This window comes from Sminthopsis crassicaudata, chromosome 1, assembly GCF_048593235.1.
Source record: "Sminthopsis crassicaudata isolate SCR6 chromosome 1, ASM4859323v1, whole genome shotgun sequence".
In the NCBI taxonomy this organism is placed as follows: domain Eukaryota; kingdom Metazoa; phylum Chordata; class Mammalia; order Dasyuromorphia; family Dasyuridae; genus Sminthopsis; species Sminthopsis crassicaudata.
In genome coordinates this window covers 240,483,205-240,506,451 of record NC_133617.1, presented here as the reverse complement: position 1 = coordinate 240,506,451, position 23,247 = coordinate 240,483,205, and positions in this window count along the sequence as shown.

Below are 23,247 nucleotides of genomic sequence, written 5' to 3'. Positions count from 1 at the left end.
TTCCATTCACAGCATTTTTCTATCTAGTAAAAATAGTCCATTATGTTAATATAGCAGTTTTTACTTGGCTATTCTCTAATTGAAATATATCTACTTTCTTTTCAATTATTTACTACTGTGAAATGTGATATTATAAACATTTTGATACATATACATAAAACCTTTCTTTTTATCTTTGACCTTGGAATATAGGCCAAACAGTGATCAAAGGATATGGATATAATCGTTTTTCATGTAATTCCGATTGTTCTTTACAATGGTGGGATCACTCCATAGACATATCAAAAATGTATTTGTACAAGTCTTTCTACAACTATCCCCAACATCTGTTGATCCAATCTATGTAAATGCTGTTTGTGTCCCAAAGTCTATAGAACTGTGCCTACCCTTTGATCTAGCATTGCGACTACTGAATCTGTATCCCAAGAAACTTATAAATGAGGGGAAAAGGACCCACTTGTGCAAAAAAAATGTTCATAGCAGCTGTTTTGTGGTAGCAAATAATTGGAAAATAAGTAGATGTCTTCATCAATTGGGGAATGGCAGAATAAGTTGTGATATATGGAGGTAATGGTACATTATTGTTCTATAAAAAGTGATAAACAAGCTGATTTTGGAAAGACCTGGAAAGATTTACAGGAACTGATTCTGAGCAAAACAAGAAATACATTGCACACAGGAACAGCAAGAATGTCCAATGATCAACTATGATCATTAACAATGATCAGGGGTTCAGTGATCCAAGGCAATCCCAATGAACTTTGAATAGAAAATAGCATTCAGAAAAAAAGAACTATGGAGATTTAATGTAAATAAATACATGCTATATTCACTCTTTTCTGTTTCTTTTTCTTACCCATAGTTTTTTCCTTTTGTTCAATTTTTTTTCTCTCTCAATATGATTCATAAAGCAATGTGTATTCCAAAACAAACAAACAAACAAACAAATAAATAAATATTTGTGGCCATTACGATATAGGATTAACTGCTTGGGAAAAAAAAATGTTGTTTGTGATAAATCTTGAGTTATTTGGATTTTTCTTATTACTATTGAGTTGAAACAATTTTTCCACATAGTTATTAGATGTGGAATATTTTCCTCTCCTTTACCTCTTGAAAAAACATAGCCTCTATGTCCATTGGCGTATCTATATCTGCTGTCTAGTAAACTATATTTTAGATTTCTTCTTTTTTTTTCTTAGAGCTTCATTTAGTATTCATTGATGTCTGTTGATTTCCAAACATATCTATGGACTCCTTCCCTACTCAAAGAATCTTCTTCTGTAACAAAGAGAAATGCATTTTAAAAAGAGACATTGACAAACTGAAGTTATTCAGAAGAGAATGATTCCAATTTAGCAAAGTGTCCAAAATATAGTGTAGGTCCTTCTACTTAAAAGACACTTTACAAATATAGATTGAATTTAGATCAAATAAGGTGTTAATGCAGCTATATTGTATTAAAGTTAGTTGAGAAAAAGGAGATGTTGAATCTGGAGAAGATAATTTGGATTTAGGTGGGATATAGTTGTTCTCATATATTTGAAGGGCTGAAGTGCAATTAAGGAGAACAGACATATTTCTTTGGTTATAGCAAAAAGAATAAGAATCAATAGGTAAATCACTTAGTGGACCTAATTAAGAGAATTCCTTTATGGAATAGAAGGTTAGGTGAGTTCTAAGGTGCTTTCTGACTCTAAGATTCTATTAATTTGGTTTTCTTGCTTTCAAGTACAGCAGTTAGATAGAAACTATAAGCTTTACTTTGGGAAGCAGTTGCCATTACCTGTGTAAATTATTCTTCCAGTTCAAGTTTTACATTATAACTCTTCTGTTTCTGAATCCTGAGTCTCTTGACATTGTTGTGAGGAGGTGAATCAAAAAAATGAATGGATATCAAGTTATTGTAACAAAGCTTTCAGGGAGCTTGTGGTTGAAACTGTGAGATCCGTGAATTAGATTTACTTAATGGCAAGCTCCTGGAATAAGCCAAGGCTGTCCAGGTGGTCTTGACAAGATCCCAGTGTATTTGGAAATCTCATATAGTCAAACTTAAGGCTGGCTGAGGTGAATGTGAAAATTTTTCTGGGAAACAAATAAGCCAAGTGCTAGAAAGCAGAGGAAACATTGCTATCTAACCAAGTAATAGCTATACTTGTTTGATGAAAGGAATGATAAGAGGAAAGAACAAAATCAGATTGTGAAGTGAGACTCAATAAGTTAATAAAATGAAAGTAAGTTAATAAAATGAAATATGGATTTTGTTTATAATTATCAATTTCCAAAAAATCTTATTCTGAGACTATAACATGGAATGGAGTTAATCCTTGTTTCTTTTTTTCCAATTTAAAAATTTTCAATTATCAAGAATTTGTTTTTTTGCCTTTCCACCATTTCCCTATTGAGATCACTAAGAAGAAACTCATTTTTATAAATAAGCATAGTCAACCAAAATGGATTCCCATATTGTCCATGTCTGAAATTGTCTTGTTCCAAATATTAGTCCCTCACATCTGAATAGCATTCTTCATCACTGGTAATTTGGAATTATGTTTGTTCATTATGCTGATGAGGGTTCTAAAACTTTTCAGAATTGTTTTTACACTTTAAAACTGGATGCAAGTAGGGTTAAGTGATTTCCTCAAGATCACACAACTAGCAAGTATTGGAGGATGTGAAACTCAAGTACTCAAAGGCTGGTGCTTTGTCCACTGTACCAACTAACTGCCTCTATTTTTTTACTGTTGATGTTAAATTATTCACTTAAATAGTGATTTTTGGTTTCTTGAAAGTTGTGATAGAGAAGGGTATATTCTGGTAGATCTAACTTGACTCAAATTGCTTGGAAGACACATTTATCACAAGCCTTCCCTCTGAGGACCACCTGCCCAGGTTAGTTCAGATAGATTTATGGCTAAAAAACTGACCATCAGATAATATGTCTTATGACTACATTACTTCAGGAAATCAGGACCAAATGAAATAAGATATGGGCAGTGATTTGCTTCCTTTAATGCCTATATTAGAGAGAAAACTACAATGATGATGATAAAAATTATGAAGAAACTATCTATCTAGACATGAAATGTTTTGATATGCTTAGAATGTTTTTTAGGATCTCCAATAGCACTGGATATATTAGTAAAATCGTAGAGTTTTTGATGCATAAAATGGAATGAAAAAATATTTCTGACAATATATTATACCAGCTCATTTATTCTCAGATACCAACTTAACCCATGCATAGAAATAAAAACACTGCCTCTAAGACAGATAGCATTCTAAATAATTTTTTGTAGGATTAGATATTTTGTAATCTTGACCTGTGAGCAATGAACAAAGGGATTAGCATCAGAATTCACAAAGAAGTTTTATATTGAACATAAGGAAAAAGATTTGAGAGTGAAAAGGAAAAACTGTCTGTGACTATAACAATTTCAAGATTTATAGTTCCATGACAAACTCAGGCATAAAATCTCAAATTTGAGGCATTATATACAAAACATTGGGTAAAACTATGGCTTAAATACATTAGTGAAGGATTTTAGAAGAGTCCTGGGAAATGACCTAGTGCTTACATTGGAGATTGCATGACATTTTGCATAGCAGGGAATAGGGAAGTACAAGGATTGCATGACTATTCGAATCTGTTACAAGCCCTGACTCAAATAGGTATCGTAAAGAATCTCACCAGATGTTCAACACAAATTGGCAGACCTTTATTTAATGAATGAAGACTGGGAGTATGGAGGGGAAGAAAGAGACAATAAGCAAAGGATATTAAAGTTGAATATAAACCTCTACTTTTTAGATCAAGCTAGGAAGGCAACTGATATTTGGGAGACTCAGTGGTATAATGAGGTATCTAGGTGGTACAATGGATAGTGTTATGCCTGGAATCAGGAAGACTCATGTTTCTGAGTTCAAATCCAGTCTCAGATATTTACTTACTGGCCATTAGCTGGGCAAGTCACTTAACCCTATTCACTTCAATTTCCTCATTCATAAAATAACTGGAGAAGGAAATGGCAAACCACTCCTGTATCTCTACCAAGAAAACTCCAAATGGAGATTCAGACATGACTGAAATGATTAATTAATAGTAACAAAATGTAGTGTAAGAGAAAAAAATTTGGATTTGAAATAAAAAATTCTGAATTTGAATCTTGGATCTGCCACCTTTCCCCTATATGATCATCTTTTTCAGTTTCCTCATAGGGATCGAGCAAGCAGAAGTTTAAACCCCTCTTCCAGTGCAAAGCTGTGATCTTATTAACTACAGAACAAAATAAGGAAAACACCCAAGCAGAAAGGTTCCCACAGCCTTTGGGTCTCCAAAATTTAGGTCAAACCCTACTTTCTGCAGAGATCTTTCTTTTTTCTCTTGTAAACTTTCTCTTTCAGATTAGCACCATCTACTTTTTATATATCTTTTATGTATTTAATTATTTATGTGCTGTCTTCTTCTTTAGATTATGTGATCCTTAAAATTAATAATTTTAATTTTTGCCTTGATTTTATCTTTTAAAATAGCATATATTGTGCACAAAATGAATGTTTACTGACTGGTTGACAGGTGGCATAACCTTCAAGTCATGGAATGAGAAGGAAGAAGTCCACCACAGAACTATGAAATACTGGTCCATAGCCTTCATATGTGATTCCACCAAATTCTTGATATTCTTGGGTCAATTGGTGGTACTCCTGGGACCCTTAAAATTTCATGATTAGAGTATTTCTAGGATATTTGATAAAATATAATGGCTTTACTTGTCTGGGGGAAAATTGATTTTTACCTTTAATATTTTAGACAGGAAGTCACCAGAGAAGCTACAAATTTCTAGCAAAGAAAATGCCATTTATTAGAGATTCTATAAAAGAAAACGATGTGTCTAGAACAAAGACAAGTTTTCATATGTTAACTGAGGCCTAGGAAAGTAGACCTGTATTTTGACTGTCCCAACTACTTAGAGGGAAAATATAATTTTACTTATGGAAATCGACATGCTTTCAAATAAGATTATAATGTGATATGCTTTGCCTTGTGAACGAAGCTAGAAAGACCCGAACTTTAGCTCAATCATTGTATGGTGTGCCTGCTATATAGAGTGTCTTCAGGGGTACAAAAGCAATCTGATTTTACTGAGGCATGTCAGCAATTTCTGTCTTTAAGATGCTGACATGGCTTGCCTTCACAGGTTGAAGAAATTTCACCACTTTGATAAGGTTAAAGGGGGTATCTAACTAAGAACAAAAAACAAACAAAATGCTGCTTTAGAAGAGTGAGTACACATTCTAGGAACCAATTGTCATGTGACAATATCACCAACATCCATTACTGCCCTTTCATCCTAAAATAAACAATGCTCTTGATAAAAAGAGCCATTCATATTGGTACATTTGTCAATTGCACTGTTGGACATTACAGAAAAATGCTTGACTGCTGCCAGTTAAAATATATAAAGCTTATTGCAAATACCCTAAATGCCCATTTCAGAGACTGAGTGGCTCTGACCAAGAAATTCACTTGACATTATGATTTTAGTATGGAAGGAGTAGTGGTATTTAGAGATATGTTGGGAAAATAAGGAGATTTGTGATTTTATTTAGGAAATGTAGTGATTATAAAAATCAATGATAGCTGTTGATATTCACTTGATGCCAAAATAGAAAATTCTTATGAAGTGATGTTTTGTAAATTATTTATTCACTTATGAACTAATCTTTTACTCAAAGGGAAAAATATTACTTATGAATACATAAAAAATGAATGAGCTGAAAACTGATATTGATCATATATACTAAATTTTAGTCCCCAACACATCTTAATTTAATAATGTGGCATAAAACACTCATTTTAAAGAGGTCATAATGCCCTTAGAGTTTAAATCATATGTTAAATTTAAAGCCAGTAGATGATTATAGTTGAATATACCAGTTACTTTTTTTTAATTTTAAAGGAACTAATAAATAGGATGTTATATTTTAAAAACACTCCTAATTTAAAAATAAAATTTGCAAAGCTATGGCTTGGGTAATGCAAACTTTGATCTTTTGTGATCATAAGCAAGTATTTAACTTTCTGAACCGCCCTTTAAATTATAGGTTATGTCTAGGGTCTTCATCATCTCATATGCGAACTATTGCTGATTAGCTTCTCTACCCTAAAGTCTCTCTTACTCCTTCATTCAATTGTCAAACTTCACTTCTAAAATGCAAGTCTTATCATATCATTCTATTCTGCATTCAATAAATGTTACTGTCTCCATAATATCTCTAGATTTTAATAAAAATACTCCATTTGGTTTTTAAATACTTCACAACCTGGTTCCTCTCTATTTTTTCAGTCTTCTAAGTACCTTACACCTATTCTGAGATCCAATCACTTCTTGTTCTTTATATTACATACTGACTTCTGACTCTGTGCCTCCCATTCCAGAATGTTATCTCTTTATCTCCACCAATTAAGGAAAGATTTGAAGAAATCTTCCCCAATTTTTCTTAATATTAGTTCTTTCCTTGTGAGACCACTCTAAATTTCTCTTGTATATCTTGTTTGTATGTAGATTGCATGTCTTACCCATTTCACTATTAAATTTTTACCATTGGAACTGTTATTACTTTTCTTTATATACTTGGTACTTAATACAGTGCTTTAGCACATAGGAGGAACTTAATCTAGTTGACTAATTGATTAATCTATAGGTAAGTTATACTTACCTATTTTTAAATTTTTTAAAAATTTTAAAAATATTTTTAAACAGATAGTCTCAATATTCCAAATAATCCTTATAAGAGAGATAATATGACATATTAGGCAGTTGACTGCAGTATCAGAAAAGTCTGGGATCCAGTCTTGTTTTTGACACATAGTGGCTTTGGGATCCTAAACAAGGTACTCAATATCTCAGTGCCTTTGATAACTCTTTGATAATAATTCTAAGTTGCAAATAGGATAGTGATCTACTTTGGCAGATGAAATTTCTTTCCTGGGAATAAAATCACAAGTCTAGTTATTAATTTTGCCTAAAAGGCTATCAAACTGTACATATCCTTTTTTTTTTTCCTGCAGTGTCTGTACTGTGTCTATATCCTTAAAAAATCATAAAAAGGGAAAAAGACCTACATGTGCAAAAATGTTTGCAGCAGCCTTATTTATAGTGGCAAGGAACTGGAAAGTGAATGGATGCCCATGAGTTAGATAATGCCTGAATAAGTTATGGTATATGAATGGAATGGAACAGACTATTATTGTTTTATAAGAAATGATCAACAGGATGATTTCAGAAAAGCCTAGAAAGACTTACATGAACTGATGGTAAATATAGTGAGTATAATCAAGAAAACACTGTGCATAGTACCAACAAGATTATGTGATGATCAAATGTGATGGACTTGGCTCTTTTCAACAATGAGGTGATTTAATACAATGTCAATAGATTTCTAATGGAAAGTGCCATCTTCATCCAGAGAAATGAGTATGGGGACTCAATGTGTTTTACAACATAGGTTTTTTGTTTGTTTGTTTGTTTGTTTACTTTTTCATTGTTATTTGGTTGCTTGTTTTATTTTTTCCTTCCTCATTTTCCTGTTTGATCTGAGAAATGTTTAAATATGTTTAGAAGAATTGCACATGTTTCATCTATATTGAATTACTTGCTGTCTAGGGAGGGGGGAGGAGAAGAGGGAAGAAAAAATTTGGAACACAGAGATTTTGCAAGGGGAAATGTTGAAAACTGTATTTGCATGTATTTTGAAAAATAAAAGGCTATTATTATTAAAATAAAACAAGTCTAGTTACTACTTTTATTTCTTACTAGATCACACAGAAGTCAATGGAAGATTGTTCTTTGATCTTCTCTTTCTCTATTTTATGTAAGTAAGCAACTAGAGACATAAAACTTCCCTTAAGAACTGCTTTAGCTTCAATCCATAAATTTTGGTTACTTGTCTCATTGTTATAATTATCTTTGATGAAATTATTGATTGTGTCTATGATTTATTATCTCACCCACTCATTCTTTAGGACTAGATTATTTAGTTTCCAAATGATTTTTACTCTATTTTTCCTTGGTCTTTTATTACATGTATTTTTGCACTATGGTCTGAAAAACATGCATTTATTATTTCTGCATTTGATTTTAAGTGTTTGTATGCCCTAATACATGGCCACTTTTTGTGTAGGTTCCATGTACCAGAGAGAAAAAATATATTCCTTTCTGTCTCCATACAATTTTCTTCAAGGATCTATCATCCCTAACTTTTCTAAAATTCCATTTATTTCATTAACTTCTTTATTATTTATTTTGTGGTTTAATCTATCTAGTTCTGATAAAGCAAGGTTGAGGTCCCCCACTAATATACTTTTTCTGTTTATTTCTTGTTGCAGCTCTCTGAATTTATCCTCTAGGAATTTGGATGCTATACTACTTAGTGCTTATATCTTTAATGTTGTTATTACTTCATTGTGTAAGGAACCCTTTAGCAAAATAGTTTCCTTATCACTTTTAATTAGATCTTGTAATGTTCTGTTTCTGTAGATTGTGATCCTTCTCTTGGGTCAGGTTTCTTGGGGAGCTTCTGGAGACAGCCTTCCTTTCAGTTCCAGTTCAATAATCCCAAAATGCAGCCAGAAGTTAAAGTCCAGATCCTCTATTGTGTCCTTCAAAATCCTGAATCCTTTCTTAGGGCCCGTTTAGCTTTAGTAGAGGCCTATCTCTCCTTGGTTCTCCCGATGGCTCTTGTCATAATGTCTCCAGCCAGCTTCAGTCTCTAGCTCCTCTGAATCCAAAGCCTCCAGCCAGCATGAAGGTAGATGTGGGAATGAATCATACTCTGCCTCCAAGAGTGTGGGATTGTAGGTTTCCCAGAATTCAGTCCTAGTTGTGAATCTCCCAGAAGTCCATGAGCAGGCTTTTCCTTTAGACTTGTGAATCTGCTGGACTTGCAAATCCACTGAAATCTGGCTCTCTGAATCTCCTCGAACTTCCCTGAAGTTCTCCCGGGAAGTCCTCTCCTTGACCCAATCCAGACTGACTTTCCCCACTGAATCCTGGCTCCTTAAATCCTCCCAGAGAATGGGCTTATGGGTACTCCCTGGGCTTGTGGGAGCTCCTTAAAGGACCAATGAGCAAACTCCTTTAAAGGTGTAAACTCCTTTAAAGGTTTGAACTCCTTTAGAGGTGTGAACTCAGTGCATAAGTACCTTGTAAGAATCCTAATAAATTCTATTTTTGCTTTTGCTTGATCTGAGACCAGGATTGCTACCCTTACTTTTGTTTTTACTTCATCTGAAGCATAATAGATTCTGCTCCAGTCTTTTACTTTTGCTCTAAATGTATCGCTCTGTTTTAAATGTGTTTCTTGTAAACAACATAATGTAGGATTCTGGATTTTAATCCAGTCTGCCATCAGCTTCCATTTTATGGAATGATTCATCTTATTCACATTTACAGTTAAAATGACTAATTCTGTATTTCCTGCCATCTTATTTTCCCCAAATTATAATTTTCTCTTTCCTTTTCCCCTTTTCTTCCTCCCCACTGTTTTGCTTCTGACCACAGCTCTCTTCCTTCACAGACTCTCTTCCTTTCTTATTCCTTTCTTCTTCTACTTCTGTTTTCCCTTCTATTAGCCTGCACCCTTTCCTTTCCTCTTTTATCTCTTACTTCCTTATAGAGTGAAACAAGTTTCTCTATGAAGCTAAATATGTCTGATATTCTCTCTTTGAGCTAAATCCAATGAAATTAAGGTTCACTTTTCATCTACCTCCTTTTATCCCTCAATTGTAATAAGGTTTTTTTTTTTTTATTATCTCTTCATGAAATGTAATTTACCCCATTTATACTTCCCTTTCCTCTTTTCCCAGTGCAATCCCTTTTACACCTCTACTTTCTATTTAATACCGTTATGATAAAGTCACATTATACCCACATTCTCTAAGTACACTACTAATTATCAAAGATACAATTATCAAAAGTTAAACATATGTAGAAACTAGACGATGACCCATATTTAACACTGTACATAAAGATAAGGTCAAAATGGGTTCATGATATAGACATAAAAAATGATATCATAAGCAAATTAGAAGAACATAGGACAGTTTACCTCTCAGATCAGGAGGAAGGAATTTGTGACTAAAAAAGAACTAGAAATCATTATTGATCACAAAATAGAAATTTTTGATTATATCAAGTTAAAAAGTTTTTGTACAAACAAACAAACAAAAAAGTTTTAATCCAAACAAAAATAGTAAGGGAAGCAATAAACTGGGCAAAATATTTTTACAGGCAAAGGTTCTATTAAAGGCCTCATTTCTAAAAAATATAGGGAATTGAATCAAATTTATAAGAAATGAAGCCATGAGACTTCCGGCCAAGATGGCGGCATGGAGGCAGACAGCTGCTTGAGCTCCGTGTTTTCTCTCAGGATTTATTTCATGACAAGCCTCAGAGTTAATGCTTGACTGGAAAAGAAACCCACAAATAATCACCCACAGAAGACATCCTTGAAATTTGCCAAAGAAGGTCTGTGTTTCCTCGGGGGAGGGTCGAATAGACTGGGTGCAGACTGAGGGCAGGCAAGCCAGAGCAAGACAGGCAGCTCACACAGTGGGAGATCTCAACCTTGAACTCTCAGAATTAGATAAATCAAACCAAAAAATAAATAAGAAAGAAGTCAAAGAGGTAAATAGAATACTAGAAAAGTTTGATATGATAGATCTTTGGCGAAAGCTAAATGGAGACAGAAAGGAGTATACTTTCTTCTCAGCAGTTCATGGAACCTATACAAAAATTGATCATATACTAGGGCATAAAAACCTCAAAATCAAATGCAGTAAGGCAGAAACAGTAAATGCATCCTTTTCAGACCACAATGCAATCAAAATTACATTTAATAAAAAGCCAGGGGAAAATAGACCAAAAAAGAATTGGAAACTAAATAATCTTATATTAAAGAAGGATTGTGTAAAACAGCAAATCATAGATATAATTAATAACTTCACCCAAGAAAATGACAGTAATGAGACATCATACCAAAATGTGTGGGATACAGCCAAAGCAGTAATAAGGGGAAGTTTTATATCTCTACAGGCCTACTTGCATAAAATAGAGAAAGAGAGGGTCAACGAATTGGGCTTACAACTAAAATAGCTAGAAAAGAAACAAATTAAAAACTCCCAGACAATCACAAAACTTGAAATTCAAAAAATAAAAGGTGAGATTAATAAAATTGAAAGTAAAAAAACAATTGAATTATTAATAAAACTAAGAGTTGGTTCTATGAAAAAACCAATATAGACAAACTCTTAGTAAACCTGATTAAAAAAAGGAAAGAGAAAAAGCAAATCATTAGTCTTGAAAATGAAAAGGGTGAACTCACCACTAATGAAGAGGAAATTAGAACAATAGTTAGGAGCTACTTTGCTCAACTTTATGCCAATAAATTTGATAACTTAAATGAAATGGAAGAATACCTTCAAAAATATAGCTTGCCCAGATTAACAGAGGAAGAAGTAAGTAGTCTAAATAGTCCCATCTCAGAAAAAGAAATAGAACAAGCTATTAACCAACTTCCTAAGAAAAAATCCCCAGGACCAGATGGATTTACATGTGAATTCTACCAAACATTTAAAGAACAACTAACTCCAATGTTACATAAACTATTTGAAAAAATAAGGATTGAAGGAATCCTACCAAATTCCTTTTATGATACAGACATAGTATTGATACCTAAACCAGGTAGATCGAAAACGGAGAAAGAAAACTATAGACCAATTTCCTTAATGAACATTGATGCTAAAATCTTAAATAAGATATTAGCAAAAAGACTTCAGAAAATCATCCCCAGGATAATACACTATGACCAAGTGGGATTTATACCAGGAATGCAGGGCTGGTTTAATGTTAGGAAAACTATTAGTATAATTGACCATATTAATAATCAAATTAACAAAAACCATATGATCATCTCAATAGATGTAGAAAAAGCATTTGATAAAATCCAACATCCATTCCTACTAAAAACGCTTGAGAGTATAGGAATAAATGGACTATTTCTTAAAATAATAACGAGCATATATTTAAAACCTTCAGTAAACATCATATATAATGGCAATAAACTAGAACCTTTCCCTGTAAGATCAGGAGTGAAACAAGGTTGCCCACTATCACCATTACTATTCAATATAGTACTAGAAACTCGGCAATAAAAGCCAAGAAAGAGATTCAAGGAATTAGAGTAGGAAATGAGGAAATCAAACTATCACTCTTTGCAGATGACATGATGGTATACTTAGAGAACCCCAAAGACTCTGCTAAAAAGCTATTAGAAATAATTCAGAACTTTAGCAAAGTGGCAGGATAAAAAATAAATTCACATAAATCCTCAGCATTTTTATACATTACCAACACAATCCAACAGCAAGAGATACAAAGAGAAATTCCATTCAGAATAACGGTCGATAGTATAAAATATTTGGGAATCTATCTACCAAAGGAGAGTCAAGAATTATATGAGCAAAATTACAAAACGCTTGCCACAAAAATAAAGTCAAATTTAAATAATTGGAAAGACATTCAGTGCTCTTGGATAGGCCGAGCGAATATAATTAAGATGACAATACTCCCTAAACTAATCTATTTATTTAGTGCTATACCAATCAGACTCCCAAGAAACTATTTTAATGACCTAGAAAAAATAACAACAGAATTCATATGGAACAACAAAAGGTCGAGAATTTCAAGGGAAGTAATGAAAAAAAAATTAAATGAAGGTGGTCTAGCTGTACCTGATCTAGAACTGTATTATAAAGCAACAGTCACCAAAACCATTTGGTATTGGCTAAGAAATAGACTAGTTGATCAGTGACATAGGTTAGGTTCACAGGGCAAGACAGTGAATAAAAATAGCAATCTAGTGTTTGACAAACCCAAAGATCCCAACTTTTGGGAGAAGAATTCATTATTTGACAAAAACTGCTGGGAAAACTGGAAATTAGTATGGCAGAAACTAGGCATGGACCCACATTTAACACCACATACTAAGATAAAATCAAAATGGGTCCAAGATTTAGGCATAAAGAATGAAATCATAAATAAATTAGAGGAGCATAGGATAGTTTACCTCTCAGACTTGTGGAGGAGGAAGGAATTTGTGTCCAAAAGAGAACTAGAGACCATTATTGATCACAAAATAGAATATTTTGATTATACCAAATTAAAAAAATTTCTGCACAAACAAAACTAATGCAAACAAGATTAGAAGGGAAGTAACAAATTGGGAAAACATTTTTACAGTTAAAGGTTTTTATAAAGGCCTCATCTCCAAAATATACAGAGAATTGACTTTAATTTATAAGAAATCAAGCCATTCTCCAATTGATAAACGGTCAAAGAATATGAACAGACAATTTTCAGATGATGAAATTAAAACTATTTCCACTCATATGAAAGAATGTTCCAAATCACTATTGATTAGAGAAATGCAAATTTAGATGACTCTGAGATATCATTATACATGTGTCAGATTGGCTAAGATGAAAGGAACAAATAACGATGAATGTTGGAGGGGCTGTGGGAAAACTGGGACATTGGTGCATTGTTGGTGGAGTTGTGAAAGAATCCAACCATTCTGGAGAGCAATCTGGAATTATGCCCAAAAAGTTATCAAAATGTGCTTATATCCCAAGGAAATACTAAAGAAGGGAAAGGGACCTGTATGTGTCAAAATGTTTGTGGCAGCCCTTTTCATAGTGGCTAAAAACTGGAAAATGAATGGATGTCCATCAATTGGAGAATGGTTGGGTAAATTATGGTATATGAATGTTATGGAATATTATTGTTCTGTAAGAAATGACCAACAGGAGGAATACAGAGAGGCTTGGAGAAACTTACATCAACTGATGCTAAGTGAAATGAGCAGAACTAGGGGATTATTATACACTACAACAATGATACTGTATGAGGATGTATTCTGAAGGAAGTGGATATCTTCAACATGGAGAAGAGCTAATCCAATTCCAATTGATTAATGATGGACAGAATCAGCTACATCCAGAAAAGGAACACTGGGAAATGAGTGTAAATTGTGAGCATTGTTTTTTTGTTTTGTTTTGTTTTGTTTCTCTTCCCAGATTATTTTTACCTTGCGAATACAATCCTTCCTTTGCAACAACAACAATAATAAAATTCGGTTCTGCACATATATATTGTACCTAGGATATGCTATAAGATATTTAATATGTATGGGAATGTCTGCCATCTAGGGGAGTGGGTGGAGGGAAGGAGGGGAAAAACTCGGAACAGAAGGGAGTACAAGGGATAATGTTGTAAAAAACAAAATAACCCATGCATATGTACTGTCAAAGAAAATGTTATAATTATAAAAATTAATAAAAAACAAAATAAAAGAAAATAAAAAAGAAAGAAAAAAGAAATGACCACCAGGATGATTTCAGAGAACTCTGGAGAGACATGAACTGATGCTAAGTGAAATGAGCAGAACCAGGAGATCATCATACATGGCAACAATAAGACTACAAGACAATCAATTCTGATGGAGTTGGCTCTCTTCAACTATGAGATGATTCAAACCAGTGCCACTTATTCAATGATGAAGAGAGCCATCTATACCCAGAGAGAGAGTAGACCATTCCAAAGTCATTCTCAGTCTGGATGTTGTTGTTTGCTTGCATTTTGTTTTCTTTCTCAGTTTTTTTCTTCCTTCTTGATTGATTTTTCTTGTGCAGCAAGAGAACTGTATAAATATGTGTACATATATTACATTTAACATATATTTTAAATATTTAACATGTATTGGACTATGTGCTAGCTAGGGAAGGGGATGGGAGAAAGGAGGGGAAAATTTGGAACAAAAGATTTTTGAACGGTCAATGTTGAAAAAAATTACCCATGCATATATTTTGTAAATAAAAAGCTTTAATAAAAAAAATTAAACATACAAACTTCCCAAGTGCAAGGCTTAAACATTAAAAATGAAAAGAAACTAAACCTGCCTTTGGGGACCTTAAACATACACAAGTAAACAATAATTTATTATTACCATTATTATTTTTTGAATGTCAATAATATTATATTTGCAAACATAAAAGAAGCTGAATTTCAGGGTATTGTGTGTTAAAGATACATCTTAAGGACGTGATAATATGTTTTAAGAATCTTTCCTTTTTTAAATTATACCTTTTTATTTTCAAAATATATAAATGGATAATTTTTAACATTTCTTTCTTTTTTTTTTATTTTCTTTTCCCTGAGGCTTAAGTGACTTGCCCAGGGTCACACAGCTAGGAAGTGTTAAGTGTCTGAGACAAGATTTGAACTCTGGTCCTCCTGAATTCAGGGCTAGTGTTCTATCCACTGTGCCACCTAGCTGCCCCCCATTTATTTCTACTTTTAAAACCCTGTGTTCTAATTTTTCCCTTCTTCCCCCCCCATAAGTTGGTAAGTGATCCAATATATGTGAAAAATGTGCAATTCCTCTACATATATTTCCACAAATATCATGCTGCAGAAGAAAAATCAGAACCAAAAGGACAAAAAAATGAGAAAGAAAACAAAATACAAGCAAACAACAACAAAAAGAGTGAAAATACTATAGTATGTTGTGGTCCACATTCAGTTCCCACTGTCTTCTCTCTGGTTGCAAATGTCTTTCTTCATCACAGGACCACTGGATCTGGTCTGAATCAACTCATTGTTGATGAAAGCCATGTCCATTAGAATTGATCATTGTATAATCTTCCTGTTGCTGTGTATAATGATCTGGTTCTGCTTATTTCATTTAGCATCAGTTCATGTAAGTTTCTTCAGGCCTCTTTGAAATCATCCTGCTGATCATTTCTTATATGACAATAATATTCCATAACATTCATAAACCATAACTTGTTCAGCCATTCTCTAATTGATTAGCATCCCCTCAGTTTTCACTTTCTTGCCACTACAAAAACGGCTGCCACAAACATTTTTGCATATGTTGATCACTTTCCCTTCTTTATGATCTCTTTAGGATACAAGCTCAGTAGAAACACTGATGAATCAAAAGATATACATAGTTTGATAGCTCTTTGGGCACAGTTCCAAATTGCTCTCCAGGTTGATTCAATCAGTTGAAAACTTCACCAACAATGTATTAGTGACCCAGTTTTCCCACATCCCCTCCATCATTCTTCACTATTTTTTCCTGTAACTTTAGCCAATCTGAAAAGTGTGTAGTGGTACCTCAGAGTTATCTTAATTTTCATTTTTCTAATCAATAGTGATTTGGAGCATCTTTTCATATGAATAGAAATAGTTTCAATTTCTTCATCAGAAAATTGTCTGTTCATATCCTTTGAACATTGAGCAATTGGAGAATGATTTCATTTCTTATAAATTTGAGTCAATTCTCTATATATCTTAGAAATCATGCCTTTATCAGAACCCTTGAATATAGAACTTTCCCCCAGTTTATTGCTTCCTTTCTAATTTTGTCTGCAATGGTTTTATTTGTACAAACCCTTTTTAACTTAATATAATCAAAACTATACATTTTTGTATTCAATAATGTGCTCAAGTACTTTGGCCACAAACCCTTTCCTTCTACACAAACCTGAGAGGTAAACTATCCTTTGTTCATCTAAGTTGCTTATAACATCATTCTTTATGACTAAATCATGAACCTGTTTCAATCTTATCTTGGTATGGGGTGTTAGGTATGGGTCAATGCCTACTTTCTGCCATATTAATTTCCAATTTTCCCAGCAGTTTTTGTCAAATAGTGAATTCTTATCCCAAAAGCTGGGGTCTTTGGGTTTATCAAAAAGTATATTGCTATAATCATTTACTATTGTGTCTTGTGAACCTAACTTAATCCACTGATAGACTACTCTATTTCTTAGCCAGTACCAAATGGTTTTGGTGACCACTCCTTTATAATATAGTTTTAAGTCTGGTACCAATAGGCTACCTTCTTTTGCATTTTGTTTCATTAATTGTTTCAAATTCTTGGTCTTCCAGATAAATTTTGCTATTTTCTTTTCTTGCTTTGTGAAGTATTTTCTTAGAAGTTTGATTGGTATGACACTGAATAAGTAGATTAATTTAGGTAGTATTGCCATTTTTATTATATTATTCAGCCTACCCAGCAGCACTTGATATTTTTCCAATTGGTTAGCTCTGGCTTTATTTGTGTGGAAAGTGCTTTTTAATTGTGTTCATACAGTTCTTGACTTTGCACTGGCAGGTAGATTCCCAAATATTTTATATTATCTACAGTTATTTTAAATGGAATTTTTCTTTGTATCTCTTGCTGCTAGACTTTGTTAGTAATGTGTAAAAATACCGATTTTTTAAAATGTGGATTTATTTTGTATCCTGCAACTTTACTAAAATTCTGAATTGTTTCTAGTAGTTTTTCCCCCTGAGGCAATTGGGATTAAGAGACTTGCCCAGAATCACACAGCTAGGAAGTATTAAGTGCCTAAGGCCAGATTTGAACTCATGTCCACCTGACTTCAGGTTTGGTTTGGTACTCTATCCACTGTGCCACTTAGCCCTAATAGTTTTTTTTTTTTTTTAAACTAATTCTCTGGGGTTCTCTAAGAATACCATCATGCCATCTGCAAATATGTCTGATGTTCTCTTTTTGAGCCAGATTTGATAAGATTAAGATTTACACAATGTTCATCCTTCTTTTTCCTTTCCTTCAGTTATAATAGGTCTTCTTATACATCTTCATGAGATGTAATTTCCTTCATTTTACTTCCATTTTCCTCTTTTTTCAAGTACAATCCCCTTTCTACCTCTATTTTCATTTTCATATTATCACAATAAAATCCAATTATACCTGCATTAAGTATACCCATAACAGAGATATAGTTCTCAAGAGTTCTTTCCTTTTTACTTTTTTTTTTTTTTTTTTTTTGAGGCTAGGGTTAAGTGACTTGCCCAGGGTCACACAGCTAGGAAGTGTTAAGTGTCTGAGACCAGATTTGAACTTGGGTCCTCCTGAATTCAGGGCTGGTGCTCTATCTAATGTGCCACCTAGCTACCCCTCCTTTTTAACTTTTTATGCTTCTCTTGAGTAATGTATTTGGAGATAAAATTTTCTGTTTAGCTCTGGTCTGTTAGTCAAAAATAAATGAAATACACCTATTTCATTAAATGTAAATATTTTCCCATGAAAGGTAATAGTTAATTTTGCTAGATAATTAATTCTTGGCTGTAGTCTAAGCTCCTTTGACCTCCAGGATATCATATTCCAGACCCTTTGATCTTTTAAAGTGGAAGAAGCAAGATGTAATCCTGATTGTGGTTCATTGATATTTGAATTGTTTCTGTCTGCTTAGAAAATTTTGTCCTTGATATGTTTTCTTCAGATAGTTTCTGCATTTCCTTTTCTAAACTCTCCTGTGAAGTTTTCATTTTCTTTCTTCATTTTTCTTTAAACTTTCTTTTAAGATCCTTTTTGAATTCTTCTATGAGAGCTTTGTGAAATGGAGACAAAGTCATATTACAGTTTAGGATTTCATCTGGAGACAATTTGCCTTTAGTGTCCTCAGAATTTGAAGTCTGTTCTTTCCTGTCTCTATAAAAGTTATCTATGATCAGAAATCTTTTTGCTTTTTTTGTTCATTTTAAAGAGTTCATTTTGTTCATTTGCTCTTGGGACAAAAAAGAGGTTGTCCCAATCTTCCTCTACAGGTGACAGTGAAGCCCTAGAGCCAGCATTGCTGGTTTCCTTCTCATGCTATGGATATGTGGCCAAGTCCTATGTGATTCTAGGGTTCAGGAATTTACTATTTGCCTTTTTTAGTTTCATGGGATGTCTCACAGCTAGTCTGCTAACCCATTGGCTTCCGAACTAGGAAAGACAAGCCAATACTGCTGTATTTTGGCTAACAGCCTCCCAGTATATTCCCCTTGCTCATGGACTCCATTCTGTCCTGTATCCCAGTGCTGTACTTGTACTTGTCTACCTTCCCCCTCCTCCCACTGGGAGTGCATGATTGAAATAGACCTTTTCCGAAGGTTTTCCAAAATACGTTCTGCTGGAAATATGTTACACTCCAAATATTGGTGGATTTTGTCACTCCAAAACAAATTCAGAGGCTTGATCTGGTATTGATCTTAGATAAGTCAGGAAGAGCTCCATTGCTGGAAAATTGTTCTTCCATTACTTCCATTCACATCTTTTTTTTTTTTTTTTTTCTGTTCCTGCTGACAATTCTCATTAGCCCTTCAATTTCTTACACTGCTTTTCTTAATAATTACAACATTCTGCAGTTGCAGAATCTTAAAGTTGGAATGAGCCTTAGAGGTAATTTAAGGAAATGTATACCTGAATTTGAATCCCCTTGACAAGATTCTTAACAAATTGACATCTAGTCTTCACATAAAGACATCAATTATTGAACCATTTCTTTTATGTCTTGGGATACATTTCAATTTTGCACAACTATGATTTTTAGGATTTTTTTACAGGATTGCTGTGAAAAGCTTAAAAGTAATATCTAACCAGCAATAGAAAACAAATTATCCAGCATAATCATAACTCTGTGAAAAATCCATCCATGCTTAAACTCTTTGCCATGACGCCAAGCAGACACTGTAATCTCTTTAAAAACAAATAAAAACCCCCAAACAAACACTATTATAATTATCTACTTAAGTTTTCAATTCTCTAGGATAAACTTTTCAATCCAGCTTCCTATGACACGTTGATTCATATTGAGCTTGTAGTCCCATAAAATCCCAAGATAAATTTTTCATAGAAACTATGAAACTATAGTCCAACTATGTATGCTCATCTGTGCCATTAATTTCTTGAATAGCTTTTTAATCCCTATTAAATTACAGTTTAGTAAATTTAATTTATTATTCTTTTGCATTCTTACTTTATAGTTCAATATTCTAATTTGATGCTCTATGTAAATTTGACAAATTTACCATCTAAGCCTTCATAAATGTTATTAAAATATTGACTTGGCACTGGGCCAAGGGAAGATCTGTGGAGCACTCCAATGAACACTTTCCTCTAGGCTCATTGTGAATCAATTAATAACTATTATTTGGATCAATTACGGAATTAGTTCTGAAGCTGTCTGATGATAGGATTATCTTTTCCACTTCATTATTTATATAATCAAGGATGGCATGATTTTGTTAAAGGACTAATTGAATATATCATGTCTGTTATGGTCCCTGATCTTAACTTTAGGGAATTAGAAAAAGAAATCAGATTAATTTAGCTTGACTTGCTATTGATAAATCCATATTGAGTTTTTAATAATTTATACAAACACACACACACACACACACACACACACACACATATATATATATATATATATATATATATATATATATATATATATATATATATATATATATATACACATGTATGTACATATTATATATGGCCCAATTTTCCTTCCAAGTAAGCATGAAAATGTTCCCATTCAGAGAAGCTCTGTTGCCATTAGTTTATTGACATTAATTCTTTTGGTAGTCTTTTTGCCTTGGAGCCATTGTTTCTGTTAAATGGGAATATTTAGTTTGGAGAGGATAAGTCCATGATTGGTCCAGCATTCTGCACTAAATATTGCCTTCATCATTCTCACACCCCGACTATTACAGTCACATTTCCTATTAAATGCCAACATTTTCTGCTAGTATGCATCCTTGAAGTTTTGTTAAGTTTAGAAAAAACAGAAAACAGTGTTGGTCATAAAAAAGGTTATGAGATTAACAAGTCTTCAGTAATAAGTGACCTTTTCTATTGCTGTGCACTTAATGCAGATTCTGATGGATCAATTATCTGCTGCTTGTGCTAATTTTGGCTTAACAATTCACAAAAAAAAAACACAGATGCTGCATTGGTCAGCATCAATTATAGCAAATAGAGTTTTTAATTGGCAATATACTTTTCAGGGATGTCCACATTGATAATTGATATATGCATTGCCAGAGCTAGTTCAATGTTTGGGAGACTGATGGAAAGTATGGAAGGAAAGAGATATTAGACTGATTACTAAACTAAAGATTTAGAAAGCCATTATGCTGACTTCATTATTTTATGCCTGTGAAATATGGACAGTATAGCATCACCATTCCAAGAAATTGAATTACTTCTATTTCAATTGTCTTAGGAAGATTCTGAAGATCACCTGACAGGGTAAGCTATCAGACACAGATCCTTTCTTGAACTAAATTTTCAAGCATTCTAATTTTATTACAAAGACTGCAACTCTGTTAGACTGGCCACATTGTTCAAATTCCAATGCACAGCTACCAAAAAGACAATTTTATAAAGATCTAACACAGAACAAGTCTTTATGTGTTGGGCAGAAAAAGAAATACAAGGGCATTCTCAAGATTTCTTTTTAAGAAGTTTAGAATTAATTGCCTGACATGGGAGATACCGGCACAGAAAAAGTACTAGAGTCTGTGACCAAAGCAGAATTGAAGTACCTCAAAGAAATACTAGATGCACAAAGTTAGAGAATCCACCCCAAATCTTTATATGGATTATTTGTGCCTGATCTGTGGCAGAGCCACAATAGTGGTCTACTTAGCCGCAGTTGAACAAATTATACCTTGACTCTAACATAGTCATGTCATTTGGTCTTCTTCAAAAATGAAGAACAACAAATGCACACACACACACACACACACACACACACACACACACTTTAAGATTTACAAAGCATTTTAGATACATTATCTCATTTGACCTTTATAATAAGCTTGGTAGTTAAGTACTACTGTCATGTTCATTTTACAGATAAGGAAACTGAGGCATAGAAAGGTAAAATATTTTAATATTTAAGACAAATTATTTTATGTCCATAATTACAAATGGATATTGCACTCAACTTGGAGCCAATAATATTTTTTGTCCAAATCCTTTCTAAGTTACTTATGGAGATATTCTGGGAAGATTCCAGGCTTTCCAGATTTTTTCCACACAGAAAAAAAAAAGCATTTCAAGTTGAATATAGAGCACCAAAAATGAAGAGTTGGGGGCAAAGCAGTGGTTCTCTTGGGACAAGTGGAGAAAAAAACACCACCAGACTAGTTCCACTGAAAAAACAAACAAGCTTTAGGAGCAGGAATTTGACCCTCACAGTGTAGGTGTCGTCAGACATCTGAGCAAGGAAAGATGTAGTCCCCGGTTTCAATTGAAGGAGAGAAGGAACCAGTACATGCCCAAGAAGTGCAGAAGCAGTGGGTCACAGATGCTGCTAGTTGAGTTCTTTTTTCTGGACTAGAGGGGAGAACTGAAGCAGCCCCTGGAGAATCTGCAGGAACCAAAAATATTTTCATCATAGTGGGGGAGGAGTACCAAGGTTGGGCCCTAGACAAAGCTTTTTAAATGACATTTAAGGAGAACTTAAGGCCCCCACACTCTAGTTTTAAAGGTGATTATAATAGCAAGATGCTAAATATAAAAATGAGTAAGCAATGGAGAAAGAACCCAATCATAGACAGCTGTGAAGGAGATATGGACTTAAATTCATTTTCACAGCATACTGGAGCAAAAAAACCCAAAAAATCAAACCAACCAACCAACCAACAAACAAACAAAAAATCCTCTCCTTCCTTAAATAGTACAATCAAATATCACATGCCTCAAAAGAGTTCTTGTGAGAACTTAAAAAAAATCTATTTATTTTTTCAAATTACATACAAAGATAATTTTCAACCTTCACCTTTGTAAAACTTTGTATTCCAAATTTTTCTTTCTCCATCCTTTAAATTATATCTATATATTATATAGAAATCTAATTTCTATTTCTATTGATTACTTCCATGATTCATTCCTTGATTTATTCATTTTTTTGGAATACTAAATCCTAGAAATTCTATTAGATTTCCAAATAATTTTAATTTGATTTTCAAAAATCCTTCATTAAATATGATTTATATTGCATTATGATTTTAATGGGGTTTGCCTTTGTGATGATTTTATGCTTTAGTACATAATCAATTTTTGTTAAATCACCATGCAAAGCTGACAAGTAAGTATGTTCCTTTATATTGCCATTCCGAATTCTCCAAAAGTCCAGTGTATCTAATTTTTCTAAAATTTTATTAATTTTCTTATCTTCTTTCTGGTTGATTTTATGGCTATATTTGTTTAGGTTTGAGATAATGAATCAAGTCGCCATGTATCTAGTATTGTTTTATTGTATATATCTCTCCTATAAGTATAATGGATATTATACCATTTGGTGCATACTTA